Genomic DNA, 14,956 nt, shown 5'->3' on the forward strand with positions numbered 1-14,956 from the left:
CAAGTGTGTAGTGTGGTTAGAAGTGTGTAATGTCGTGTAGTAGAAAACTTAGAGATTAAAGTTTTAAAATACAGTAAAATTTATAAAACAAGATAAAAATTTTCAGGCAGAAACGAGTAAACTCCTTTACCTTCTTCACCTTCTTTTTCATAAGTTGTAGCGTGTTGTAATTAGACAAAAAAGTGCACATTGTGAACTTGGAGTGATTAGTTATTAAATTTAAAGAAAAAATAATTTAAGTGTAATTTCTTAATTAAATACTTAAAAAAAAAACCTTATAAAGAAAGATAGTAAGTTTTGACAATCCAAAAAAAAACAAACATTAAGGGAGTTGGGTGCTGAGGCATTCAGGGTGGTTGCTTTGTCCACGAGTGTTTTCCCAGCTTTTCCACACTCTGGGAATCTTGCAGGTGAAAGGAGGGAGGGGTTCATCTGCTCTAAGCCATCACAAATCTTATTTTGTTTGTGCTGGTGAGGTGGATTTTTGTTTTTCCAGCCGCAGGGTACAGGGAATGGGGGGATGAGTGAGGGGATGAACGAGGAGCCGGCAGCGTTTGTCCGGCCGGGCGCAGTGCCCGAGGCTGCCGCGGGATGCCAGCAGGGGATGTGCTGAGTTCTGCTCCGGAGACACGAATTGCTCAGTGCCCAAACCTGCGGCTGCTGCTGTTCAGGTATTCTGGCTGGGCCATGGAGCTGTGGTTAAAATAGATGTGAAGTTGTGGCTGTGAACAGGAAGGGAAAAATTAAAAAAAAAAAACACGCTGGGACAGGAGAATAAAAACATTTTATTCTGATTCTCCGATTAACCCAGGTGAGACAGCAGTTTAAGGCTGTGGAATTGGGGCTTAACATGAGATGATTTCTGAATTTGATGACTGGATGCTCCCAGGTGATGCTGAGAGCCTGCTCTGTTTGGGGGTTATGTTGGCGCAGTTCTCACCATCCACTCTCCACTTGTTTTCCATCATGGAACCACTCAAATGCTTCTGGAATTGAAACCTGGAGGGCAACACCACCCTGAATCAGAGAAAAACCCCAGGCTGTCCTGCCAGTGCACACAGATTTATTTTCCCCATATGCAAGGTGCAGAATTGCTTGCCCAGGTATAGTTCCTGTTGCAGCTGCCTTTCCTGTGAGCTGCAGAGGATCCTTGCAGATGGTGAAATTCCCTGAAATCCCCCAGAGCAAGGCAGGAGGTGCTGACCCTTCCACTCTGCCCCAGGAGTGCAGAAAGGATGGAGCTGAGCCGGAGCCCTGCTCATTCCACAGCCCTTTCCCTCTCCAAGGATTTCCCCCTTTTTCCTCTCGCTTTGTTTGGGTTTGGGGTGACCTGTTCCCCTCTGTGGGGATGCTCTGGGCAGGGCAGAGCCTTGTCCCAGGTTTGGTGAGGTGTCCTGAGAGCTCAGGGTTTATTCATCACTCCTCTCCCCATTAACTTCCATCACTTCAGCAGTCACCCCTGAATTTATTCACTCCCAGGAAAAAAACATTTATTTCCCTGGCCTGTGGAGTGGGGAGGAGTGATCAGCCATGCAATCAGGAGATGCTGATCTCCATAGAAATCCTCTCCTCTCTGACATGAACGGGAATTATGCACCCTCAAACTGTATTAGTTCCACTGCTTTAGGCAGCCACAGAGCAGGGACACAGCGAGTTCAGCAGCCAGAGGAAAAGGCTGCACCAATTTCAGGGGGCTGTGCATAGGGCAGGAGCCTGAAGCAATTAAATCTGCAGGATTGGAGCAGGGAAGGCGTAAGGAGAGGTTCTCTCACTCTGGAGGTGCTGGAGCACCACTGCTCAAGGCAGGCAATCCAAAAAAGCTGCTCCGGCTTTTGGGAAGTAGATTAAAATAATAGATCTGATTGATTCCTATTTTAGTGCTGAATCCTCCACTGCTGAAGGTATTGTTTGTTCCTTGAGCTCCCCTTTAGTTTGTGTTTATTTCTGTGCTTTGTTGTTCTTGCACTGGCAAAAGCCACTCAGATGTGTTTGGCTGAGCAATCATCCCAACAAAATATAAATTATTGCAGAGGGTCCATCTGCATAAACACACATCAATCTACTCCTTAAATATGTGGTATACACACATCAATATACTCCTTAAATGTGTGGTATTTACATGTCCTCCTTTCCCCTGAGAGGCTCTGGGGCTGTGGAATTGTGTACCAGTAATTAATGACAATTGGTAATTAATGTGCACCAGGAATAAATGACAAGGCAGGAACAGGCTCACATTGCATGTGAGGGCCAATAAAACACAAAATGTGTGTAACCCAGAGGTGGCTGTGGGGCAATGGGAGCTGGGCAGGGATCTCAGTGTCATGTTTAATATCCCATCCAAAAGGAAAGTGCAGGGTTTTATTTGAACGGCATTTTCTGTGTGGCACAGCTATTTATTTTCCCAGCTCATATTTTAGACAAACAAAAACCACTTCATCTCCTCTTTCCCGAGAGATCTGCCTTTATTGTTGCTGCAGGAAAAGCCATTTGTTCTTTTAGGAGCTGCTGCTGAGCACATGATCGGGGTCGGAGATATTAAATATCGCTGCCCTGTCTGTGGGTGAGCTGGGGATGAGGAGCAGCTCCTGAAATCTCCTCCTGTGCTCTGTTCTCTGCCCTGCAGCCCTTCAGGCTCTGCCCAGCCCCGCTGCACCTCAGCCCCTCCGCTGTTGGTTTGGAGATCTCCAAATGATGAGCAGGTGGAGGCTTAACCCAAATCTAAACCCCAGGAAATTCCCAGTCTGGTTTTCCTGAGTCATGCACTAATCAACCCCTAGGAAATCAGGAGCTGGATCCAGTCACTGCCACCCTGCTGATGGCAAGACTTGCTAATATTAAAATATTTGCTAATATCAAAATATTTGCTAATATTAAAATATGGGTTTTAATTCAGGGTGTTAAAAGGGGACTGAAGATCTGGGTGTTTAATGTGAGAATTTCCGGTGGACAGAGCCATCAGGGACACTGAATGCCATTTTAAAATTGCATTCTAATATTAAAATATTTGCTAATGTTAAAATCCTAATATGGGTTTTAATTCAGGGTGTTAAAAGGGGACTGAAGATCTGGGTGTTTAATGTGACAATTTCAGGTGGACAGAGCCATCAGGGACACTGAGTGAAATTTCTCACAGTTGGGGCAGTACATGAGAAGGTTTTGGTCTGGAATGTCCCTCCAGACCTGACCATCTCCTGAATTCCTGCCTCCAAAATGTCATTTTTGTTGTGATTAACTCAAGACGTGCCCGATGCAGCCCTTTCACCACCATTTTAGTGGATTTTTGGGCTGAAATATAAATTAGCTGGGCCTGAACTATGGCAGCATTTTCATGGCCTTGTTCTCCTCCACTGGAAAGTTTCACATACAGTGGAAGTAAAGAAAAAAAAAAATAGATTATCCTGTTTTTATTTTGTTTTTTTTTTTTGTTTTTTTTTTGTTTTTAAACTTTGTAATTTCCTGCTCCTTCCTCAGCCTTTGCAATAACATCTCCCAGTGTCAGGCCTTGATTAATTCCATGAATTACAGCAGAGCTGGAGCTGTCGGGAGGTTGCCAGTGTGCTTTGATTGATATTCAATTACTTTTCATGTAAACACCAATGATTTTAATGTCCTTATGTTCTAAAGTTATTTATGAACCAAATTTCCTGCAGGAAGAGCTGGAGCTGTCACACACGTGGTGAAATGTGCTCACCACAGGGACAGGGGCAGAAAAGTCCTGGGGGATTTGTGTCCATCGCTCTGACCCTGCCTGTGCCTCTGCTCCCATTTTAATATTAAAATAAATTAAATTATAACAAAAATTAAATCTATTAAAATAAATAAATTACACACAAATAAATATTAAAAATAAACATATTTAATTAATACTAAAATAAATAAATTACACACAAAAATATAAAAAATAAATATATTAATATAATTAATATGCACATAAAAATAAATTAATATAAAAATAAAAATTACACACAAATAAATATTAAAAATAAATATATAAGTAAAGTTAATATGAAAATTAAAAATAAAATAATATGAAAATAAATAAATTACACACAAATATATATTTATATGAAAATCAACCTTATCTTCACAAAAATCCCCTTTAAAAGAGCAGGGAAAGCAGGGCTGGGGTGACTGTGAGAAAATGAGATACCAGCTCTGTCTGTGAAGGGCAAATTGGGTTTGAGCAGTGCCAAAACAATAAAATAAAATAAAATAAAATAAAATAAAATAAAATAAAATAAAATAAAATAAAATAAAATAAAATAAAATAAAATAAAATAAAATAAAATAAAATAAAATAAAATAACATCTGCTTCTTTAATAGCTCATAAATCTATTTTTCCTTCCACTGTAGTGGTGCTTTCAAGATAAGATCTGGCTGGTTGGAGAGATGGAAAACCCCAAAAGAACAAACCTCACACTGCTCTGTGGAGTTATTTTAAATTAATACATCTCCTAAAATATATATTTGAAGTGCTGAGTGTACTCTGCCCACCAATATTTAAATGTCAAGTATTTTATATACATATATACACACACACATAATTTTTTTTGCCAAATTCCTGGCAGTTTTCAGCTGTGTCCTGCTCAGTAAATCACTGGAATTGTTGCTGCAAAGCTGGAATGCAGAGATTTAAATAATGCTCAATGTTTGTTTTCAAAGCCTTCTGTTTCATTTCCATTTCAAATGAAATTATTATGCAGCGTTAACTGGTAAAGCTTGAGTGGATTAAAGAAAAACTGGTGATAAATTAGAGTTTGAATCACAGGGAATTTCAGCCTCCAATCCCATAATTGCACACGTGTAGTTTATTTTATTCCAGCAGACAAATGCATTTAACACGCTGACAAGTTCAATTTCCCCACAGCTTTATTACACAAATCACTTCTTACAAGGGAAAAAAAGTCAAATTCCTCCAGCTCTCAACTCTTGTGGATACACCAGGTTCTTTGGAATTTATGGATTTCTTATGGATAAATAAAATTCTTTTCGATTTATGGATTTCTTATGGATAAATAAAATTCTTTTGGATTTATGGTTTTCTAATGGATAAACCCAATTCTTTTGGACTTGTGAATTTCTTATGGATAAACCGAATTCTTTTGGATTTATGAATTTCTTGTGGATAAATATGGATTTCTTATGGATAAATCCCATTCTTTTGGATTTATGGATTTCTTATGGATAAACCGAATTCTTTGGGATTTATGGATTTCTTATGGATAAACCCAATTCTTTGGGATTTATGGATTTCTTATGGATAAACCAAATTCTTTTAGATTTATGGATTTCTTATGGATAAATAAAATTCTTTTCGATTTGTGGATTTCTTATGGATAAGTCCAATTCTTTGGGATTTATCGATTTCTTATGGATGAACTAAATTCTTTTGGATTTATGAATTTCTTATGGATAAATATGGATTTCTTATGGATAAATCCCATTCTTTTGGATTTATGGATTTCTTATGGATAAATAAAATTCTTTGGGATTTATGGATTTTTATGGATAAATCCCATTCTTTTGGATTTATGGATTTCTTTATGGATCTTGTTGTTCTGCTCTTCTCACACTACAAGCAAAGCAACACCTGCCAATGAGTGTAGAGACAAAAATATTCACTGGGAGCTCTAAATTTCACCCCAAAACCCCTGATTCATAAAATAATTGAGTTTTGGGTTTTTTTTTTTTTTTTTTTTTTTTTGTTTTTTTTTTTTTAGTTTTTTTGGGTTGCCATCCTGTCCCAGCCCTGCCATGGCGATTTCCACTGCCATCCTGTCCCCAACCTGGCCTTGGAAACTTCCAGAGATAGGAAAAAATTCCTTGTGTGGAAATTTGATACCTAAACCCCTAATTTATAATAACTAATTACCTGATCACTCCAGAAATCAAACAGCAGAACCAAGAGAAGTTGATTAAAACCAGCAAATCGTGAGGAGAGCTTTTGGTAATATTCAGCTTTTGTACTGCAGCCGTCACTGGGGGGAAAATCTTGAACAATTCAGGAAATATTTCAGTGTTTGATCTATGTAGGCTTGTAATGAGCCAGGTTCAGACAGAGAACAAGGGGAATTAATTGGAATCTGACCTTGCTGCTGGAATATCTTGGCCTTTCATTAGCAGGGCCAGATGTGTCCTGCAGCTTTGGAAATGCGAGGAGAACGGAATTGATTTAAATCTGGGCTGCTCAGACGTTCATTTGTGTGGAGCTGGCTGCTTATACACCCAAATTCACTATTTTTTGAAAAATTTCAATTTAGAAACAGAGCCCTGAGGAAATCCCCACTACCAGCAGCTACCGGGAACATTTGGGTATTTAAAATCAGAATTCTCTGCAGAGTGTGGAGATAAAAGAAAAATCGAGAGAAAGGACTGGAAAATGCTGCAGGATCTCAGTGTTTGCTCTGGCTGGGCGCTGGTCACAGGAAATCTCTGTGTTTTGGGAGGAATTTGATGGGAGGAGCAAAGCAGTGGATATTCCATGGGATGCCTGCAATAAAAGTGATTAATTGGCTAAATTAAGGTCTGAGCTTGGATCTGACACTTGTCCCACCTAAAATAACTCAGAGATATTATATTAAATACAGTTTTAATGTTGATTTTCAGTTGTCAACGCTGATTTGCACAAAAAAAAGCCAAATTTTTAGGGGATTAAGATGATTTTCATTTTTTTGTTATATGTAGATTATTAGATTAGATCTGTAGATTATTATTGTAAATATTCATTAATAATCCTTTTTGGCATTTAGAAATGTGCTGATGATAGAAAAGATGTCATAAAAATATCTTTGATTTGAAAGTCCTTTTCTTAAGGAATACTTCAGCAGAATGCAGTGGAAGATGCTTTTAGTTCATTTGCCATAACATTTTTAACATTTGCATTAGAATTAAGGCTAAAAATAATTAAAATGTATACATTTCTATTCTTAATATCTATTTCTATGATTAATATACAGAATATACAGGGAATTTAGAAAATATTTTAGCTGAACTTTTTGGGTTGTTCTTTCCCCCTGGATGTTCCACAATTGGATATAAAAGAATTCTAATACAAAATATAGATAAATCCTGAAATTGCTTCCATAGGAAGCATAAAATGAATCTAAATAGGTGTGACAGTCAATTTTCTGACTTATTTCTGTATGGGGAAAGGATGATAAGAGCTATAGAATGGATAAATATTTTCTAAGTGGTGAAATTATCAATTTTAGAGAGTGAGCAGCCAGGAGGGCTGGGGAATTGATAAGGAATTGCTTCCATGAGTAGGAATTTGAGGCTTTTATAAAACTGATGAAGTGGTTCTGTCTTTTATGTAAAAGATAGCAAAGAGAAGAAAGGGAAACAAATATGAAAACCTGGCAATTTCCAGTGAGCAGGGAGAGGGGTAGGGCTTTATTCACTGTGATGTTGTGGAAATCAAAATTTAATGCCTTAAAAATTACTGCATGGTTTATTTATTTATTTATTTATTTATTTATTTATTTATTTTAATTTTTTTCTATTTCAGTGCCAGACCCTAAAAGCCAGGGTCATTTTCAGTTCATTTTTAGTGGTATTTTGCTGGAATTCTTTTGCATTCAGGGAATGAGAAATACAGAAGTGATGAGATGTTCAAGTTCAAGACTAAACTGGACAAGTAAAACCTGTTCAATATTGAACTTAAGAACTACAAAAAAAAAAACAAACCAAAAGAAAGAGAGTTGCTGGAGTTGGATGGAAAATATATAAAATAAATATTTTATTTTAACAGCCCTCCATAAATATTTTATTTTAACACCCCTCCTTGGGCTGGAGTAGCTGAGCTCTCCCCACCCATCCTGGCTGGAACTGATTTGTGCTCCTGCCATGGGGTCATTTCCCTGCGCAGTTTTTAGAAACTCAGAGCTTTTCCTAAATTAAAACCCCTTTGGAGCTCCTACAGTCTCAAATTATCTGTGAAGTGATGTAGACCCTGAAAGTCTGGTCAAAAAGAGTCAGATAAACTTTCCCAAGCCTTACTCTAGGAAGTTTTGAGAAAACTCACAAAAAAAAAAAAAAAAACCCCATCCTTAATCTTTATAACTAGTGCTTTAAACATATTATTTACTTATAAAATGTGTTATTATTTATAAATAAAATAGAGTGTTATTCCTAATAAACCAATAGTATAAAAAGTGTTAATAAAAACCAATCAAATCCAACTTCATGTAATTATTAAAAAAGTGTAATATTTTGTGTCTAATAAACGATAATATATATTATATATTATATATATTTTATATACAATATATATAATATAGTATATAGAATATAGTATATAGTATATAGTATATGGTATGTAGTATATGGTATATGGTATATAGTATATGGTATATAGTATATGGTATATAGTATATGGTATATAGTATATAGTATATGGTATATAGTATATGGTATATAGTATATGGTATATAGTATATAGTATATAGTATATGGTATATAGTATATAGTATATGGTATATAGTATATGGTATATGGTATATAGTATATAGTATATAGTATATGGTATATAGTATATAGTATATAGTATATAGTATATAGTATATATAGTATATATAGCATATACAATATCTATTATATAATATAGACTATATATATCCTATATCAATAATAAGATAATATAATAATATAGTAGATAATATATAAAGTATATATAATAAAAGTATATATAATAATAGTATAATAATATAGTATATACTATAATATAGTATGTAATACAATAATAGTACAATAATAATAATAGTAGTATAATAATAGCATATGCATGATATATATATATTATTATATATTATTATATATATAAGATTTTTAGTATATATATATATATTTGACACATGGTGTCTAATAAACTTGTATAAATGTGTCTAATAAACTTCCCCTTTGCCTTCTGAGACCCCAAACTCTGAATATCACTTTATCCATGCATCCCTAACGCAACCACACCAGCACAGAGGTGATGCTTCCCCTGGAGCCTCAATTTGCAGGAACAACCTCACACTCCTGGATCATTTCCTCAGCTCTGCTGAGCTGTCAGAGCCCAACAAAACAACCCCAAAAACCTTTTCAGAGCTTTGGAAAGGAGCAGAACCCCCTTGTCCCCATTTTGGGCTGGGATAATACAGGAAACACAACTATAGATATTTGGTGTAAGGGGAAATAATGAGCTGGAAAATGTAATCATGTGAGGTGTTAAAAAAAAAATCAGCTTTTTCAGGGTCTCTGTGTTCAGTGGAGTGATTAAAGTGAGAGTCCCGCAAAGTTTCCTTGGAACAAATCCAGCTCAGGATCTTTCTGGGGAGTGCTGGGGGTGAGGAGAGTCTGAGAGGCGATGGAGAGTGGAACAAACACACCAGGAGTGAGGAATAAAGCACATTTCCAGGTTTGATATTGTTTAAACACCTGAGTTGTTTGAGTACCTGGAAGAGCTGTAAAAGGTGGAGAGGGAGGATTTCTGAGGGCTGGAGCACACGGGGAATGGATTCAGTGTGACAGCGGGCAGGGCTGGGTGGGATTTTGGGAAGGAATTCCCAGAAAAGCTGTGGCTGCCCGTTATGTGATAACATTTATTTAAAAATAAAACAAGAATTATCTAAACCATTCACCTCTTTCATAAATCACCTTGCACAAACCACAAAAAAATACAGTAATAAATTCATACATTCTCATCTACTTCAAAACTTAGCTTTTACAAATCCCAACCAAAAAAAAAAAAAAAAACAGATACATAATTAATGCCTTCCCTAATCCACCGCCAACCTTACCTCAAATAATAAAAACTTAAAACCAAATGAACACTCCTCAGCTGTCCCCAGGTCCTGGCAGTGCCCAAGGCCGGGCTGGACAGGGCTGGGAGCAGCCTGGGATGGTGGAAGGTGTGGAAAAAAACCAATTTTACATGCTGGGAATTCAAATACTGAGAGAGAAATTGATTAAAAAAAAAAAATTCAATAAATTGATTTTAACAAAAAGAAATTGTTTTTAATTGTATTCAGTTGGCACCCAGGTTGGGATGTGATCCAGGAATGTGTTTCCAGAGCTGTGTGTCTTTTAGGAAGAAAAAACAGAGTTGAATCAAGCTAAGGGAGAATTGAGTTAAAATGTCCTGTGTAGTACTGGGTAAAATTTGATATTATGGACGGATTTTAGTGGCATTGGTTATCTGAGCACCGCTGTTCTCATTGTGAGGATAAATGCAAAATCCTGCTGGATCTTATGGAGGTGCTGAGAGAAATTCATATTTCTTTAGGAAATTGTATTTCTGGAGACTCGCTCGTTATTTCCCTGCCTTAATGAGGCCTCCAAAACCCCATTTATTCCTCAGCTCTCGGCCAGGTGGGGAACCCAGCAGCCTCCAGCTCCTCAGAGGGCAGAGATGAATATTCAGCCCTCATTTCCAGCTGGGAACGTGCAGGAAAAACTGGAATAAAGAACAATCCTTCCTTCGCCAGCCCTGCCTCCAGCCTGCCCGGGGTTAATTGCCTTTCTGGCCTCCACACTTGGCTGCACCAAGGTTTCACAAATTTCCACAAGAAAAACCTTTCCTTTTCTTCTTCTAATTAATCAAAATTGATACTAGCAGCAAAACAAAAAAAAAAAAGTGGCAATGAAATGAATATTTGAAGTGAGAAGTGTGGAAAGTTTTCAGCCCAGGATTGTGATTCCCATCTCAGAGCTGGAATCTCTAATTAATGTGTTGTCATTAATTAACTGCTGAAAACACAAACTGTCATGAGTTTTTGCTTTTGCAAAAGCACAAATATGGATTTTTTTTTTTAATGCCCTTTCAGATGGGGAAAGCATGACCCAAAATTAGCTTTATAATTTTGGTTATTTGTGCTCCTGGAGCAGTTCTGGCCATGGGTCCTCCTGTAACCCTCTGTTAATCAAGGTCAGAGCCAATTAGCAGAGTCTGTTTAAATTGCTATGGGCAATAAAAGATAAATCCTTCAGGTTTTGGTAAATTTTGATAAATTCTTCAGGTTTTTGATAAATTCTTTATGTTTCTTTAGCCCATATTCAATATTGTCAGGGCTGAGTTTTGGAACACAAAATTTAACATCTCTGGCAAAAATATGCGAGTTTTATGTCATGATGAATATTTGTAAAATACCAAATATGATTTATGGGCAGATCTATTTTTCAGCTGAGGATCTTCCAGATACTGGAATATTCACAGCAAAGCCATCAAACAGGTGCTGAATTAATTTTGAAGAAAACAACTTAGTGCATCACTAAGCAAACCCCTGACATCCTGCTTAGTATCTTAATCATAAAAAAATGTCCAAAATATACCTGACTTCCCCATAAAAACAAATAAAATTGAACCTAATTTCCACCCCTTCTTTAATTACAGGTGTTTAGGAGATTTAATGCATCTCTGAAGTGCCCAAATGCCCTGAGCAGTGATCCAACCTCTGCAGGCTGTAATTTCTCTCTAACATCAAACCATTTACTAAATTATTGTAGCAGCAAACAAATTCACTTCATTTGAGGTGTCTGGGTGGTTTGTTTATTTCTGGAGGTGTTTAAATATTGCACACAAATTTTCCATTTTGTCCCCCAGCCAGAGCTGGGTTTGTTGTGCCTGCACCAAGCTGCTGGCAGATGGAGAGGGAGGCATTGCAAACTCCATTAATTTATTAAATATTGTGCAGATTTTTGAATGTTGAATCCTCCAAGAAGATGGAAAAAACAATTTTCTTTGGCCAAGTAAAGAGAGAGACATCACATATATATGGATTGAATATGAATGATACATGAATTTACAGATGGATTATATGGAATTCTAGATATAGATTATAAAAATCAGTGGGATTTTTTTTTTATTATTTATTTTTACTTTGTATTTTCCCTCTCTATTTTCCCATATTTGTCCCAGGAACTCCTCAACAAAGTTCATCTCAAAGTCCTTTTCCAGCTTTTCATTATAGGCAAAGAGTTTTTTAGGTCATGGTATTTGTTAGGTTGTCCTTCAAAATTCCTGTAGTCAGTGAAATATGAGTTTCCAGTCAACAGCCCCTGAAATATTCTGTGTCTGGGTAAAAATTCCATCCTGACTTTGTGAGAGTGAGGAAAACAAGCCCATCACAACAAGGAGTTCTGCATCTTTGAACTCTTCATTGGCTTTGATAATGACCAAATAAATCAGATGTGATCTTCCCGAGCTCGTCAGCCCATTAAGAACAGGCTGCCCTTTCTTGGGGCAGATCTGATGATATTTGGTGATGACCAGTCAGGGGAAAAACATGTTTAATGTACTGGCAGCTGATTTTATTATCTCTGGGAGCCATCCATTGTCTGCGGACACTTCTTTGAATCAGAGCCAGTTGTGCATTTCCAGGTCTGGGCTGTGGCAGAATCCCAGAATTATCCCCAAAATCCACTGGGGAGGCAAAGCCCAGTGCTGGGGAGAGGAGAATAATCCCCTATTCCTGCGGAAACTCTCTTTAATCAGATTTTGTGCTGCTGAGCTCTCCAGTGCAGGCATTTCCCTGCTCAGGTGGATCCATTTCAGGGCAGATTTTCAGTCCTGAATTCTCAATGATCCCAAACTCTGCTGTAAATCTCTGTGCTCTGAAACCTCCTCTTCAAAAAGATGTCTCCATCTGATAGGGTGCTAAATATTTTCATCTTTAGAGGGTTTTTTGTGGACTTCAGTCACTGTCCAGGATAGTAAATTTTCCCTGGAGTTCTCATAAAGATGACAGAGAGGCGCCTTTGAAAAATAACAGGGGACATTGAATTTCATAGATATTTTTAAAAATAAAAGCTAGCTATATATATATATATATATGTGTATATATATATATATATATATATATGTATATGTATATATATAATATATTATATACATATAATATATTATATATATTATATATAATATATTATACATAATACATATAATATATATGTATATATATATTATACATATATATACATATATATTTATATATTTATATGTATATTCATATATTTAAATGGGTTTGTTTATTTATATTCATATATTTATATAGATTGGTTTTATTTATATAAAAATATAAAATGTTTTAATAATTTATAATATATATTTATAATTACTATATAATATATAGTCTATAGTTTTGTTGATGTAAGTTATGTTATATCGATTTTTTAAAATTTAGATCTAAAAATATTTTCATATAATTTATAATATATGTGTATAATTTTATATAATATATATTTTGTATTTTTGTTGATGTAAGTTATACATTTTTATATGTATTTTATATATGTTTTATTTATATAAATATGTATATATATATTACAAGCTAGTGATGTAAATAATAATGAAATAATAATGGTCCTAAATTGTGGAGAAGCTGACACACACCTGACAATAAATGGGATATGTGCTGAGGAAGTTGTTGACTTTCTTCTGTTTGCTTTGTGCAGAAATCTTCATAGATAATGCCAATCCTAGAAATAAATCGCTTCTTTCCTTTTTGCATTTCCTAATTTTGTTTTTTTCCCCCTCAAAAAAGTTTGCTTTCTGGCCCAAAGTTTTAGCTGGGGTAGACATGAGTGTAAAACTCATTAAAAGGGGATTTACTAAATAAATGTCAATGGGCTCCTCTAATAAAATCCTGCAGGGCCCAGCAGCCCAATTAATGAGGGACCAGAGCAGCTCCTTGCACACAAAGATTTGGTTTTCAGCACTGCAAGCACGACAGGAAGGTGCCCAATTCTCCCAATTACCTCCCAAAGAATTTCCTGAGCTCTTGGTTCCTCCACAGTCTGCAGTGAGAACTTTGGGGTGGATTTTATTTTTCATGTCCTGTTTGGGCAATGCCACACCCTGTCCGGGTTCTGCTGCACATCTCTCACTCTTGATTTTAATTCTGTTTTCATCCTCCTTTAATTCTCCTTCTGTTTTAATTCTCCTTGGTTTTAATTCTGTTTTCATCCTCCTTTAATTCTCCTTCTGTTTTAATTCTCCTTGGTTTTAATTCTGTTTTCATCCTCCTCCAATGCATTCCCAAGGTCCATGGAGAGAGCTGTGTTTCACCAAGCTTTGCCAAGTGATCTTCAAACAGGACCTTGGAAAATGTTGGGTTTTGCTCTCTTGGAAACATCTCCTTGCAAAGAGCTGCCACCAAAATGAATTTACCCAGCAGAAGTCACTGTATTCAAAATTCAGTCTGTCCCAGTGCTGTGGTGTTGGATTCTGCCCTTTTCTGACCCAGATGGGGCAACTGAGAGGTGCTTTAAATTCTGTATTTTATTTTTAGTCTTATGAAAAGGGTGAGACAACACAGGTGTTATAATTCACACCATCACAATCAGAAGTTAACTGTTTATTAATTACAATATAAGTGTTTCTTGGCCTATCAGCTGTAGCCACACTATGTCGTAAATGCCTTGAAGATAATAATTCGTTATATAAATTATTTTGGCATTTTTCCCTCAGATCAGCCTCTTCAGCATCTTTTATTCACTGGTAACCCCAGTGGGCAAAGCCAAGCCCAGCTCATTGATTTTGTCACCTTTCATGGTGTGAATCCTTCCAGGGGAAATTCCCCTTTCCAGGGGGAAATTCCCATTTCCAGGGGGAATTCCAGCTGGACAATCACAAACCAGCTCCATTACAAATCCTGCATCCCCCATGACAGACACCTGAAATCTGCGTTTCCAAATTCAGCCCCTCAGCAATGTGCCAAAGTCAGCGCTGAGTTTAAAAAAAAATCCCTAAAATCCTGTGTCTGCTCCTTTGAAATGATTTGTAATGGTTTTGCAGCTCTTCAGGATCTATTTTGTTTTAAATGAAACTTGACATTTACATCATATCAATATTTGGTTTTTACACAGCCAGAACAAGAGAAGCTGCAACCCTCCAATCATCTGCAGAGCAGCAAATTGGAATTATTTATGAGGAAAAGTGTAATGTTTCATTTTCATATTTTCAATTAAACTGGGTTG

The sequence above is a fragment of the Ammospiza nelsoni genome, chromosome 12 (genome assembly GCF_027579445.1).
Source record: "Ammospiza nelsoni isolate bAmmNel1 chromosome 12, bAmmNel1.pri, whole genome shotgun sequence".
Taxonomy (NCBI): Eukaryota; Metazoa; Chordata; class Aves; order Passeriformes; family Passerellidae; genus Ammospiza; species Ammospiza nelsoni.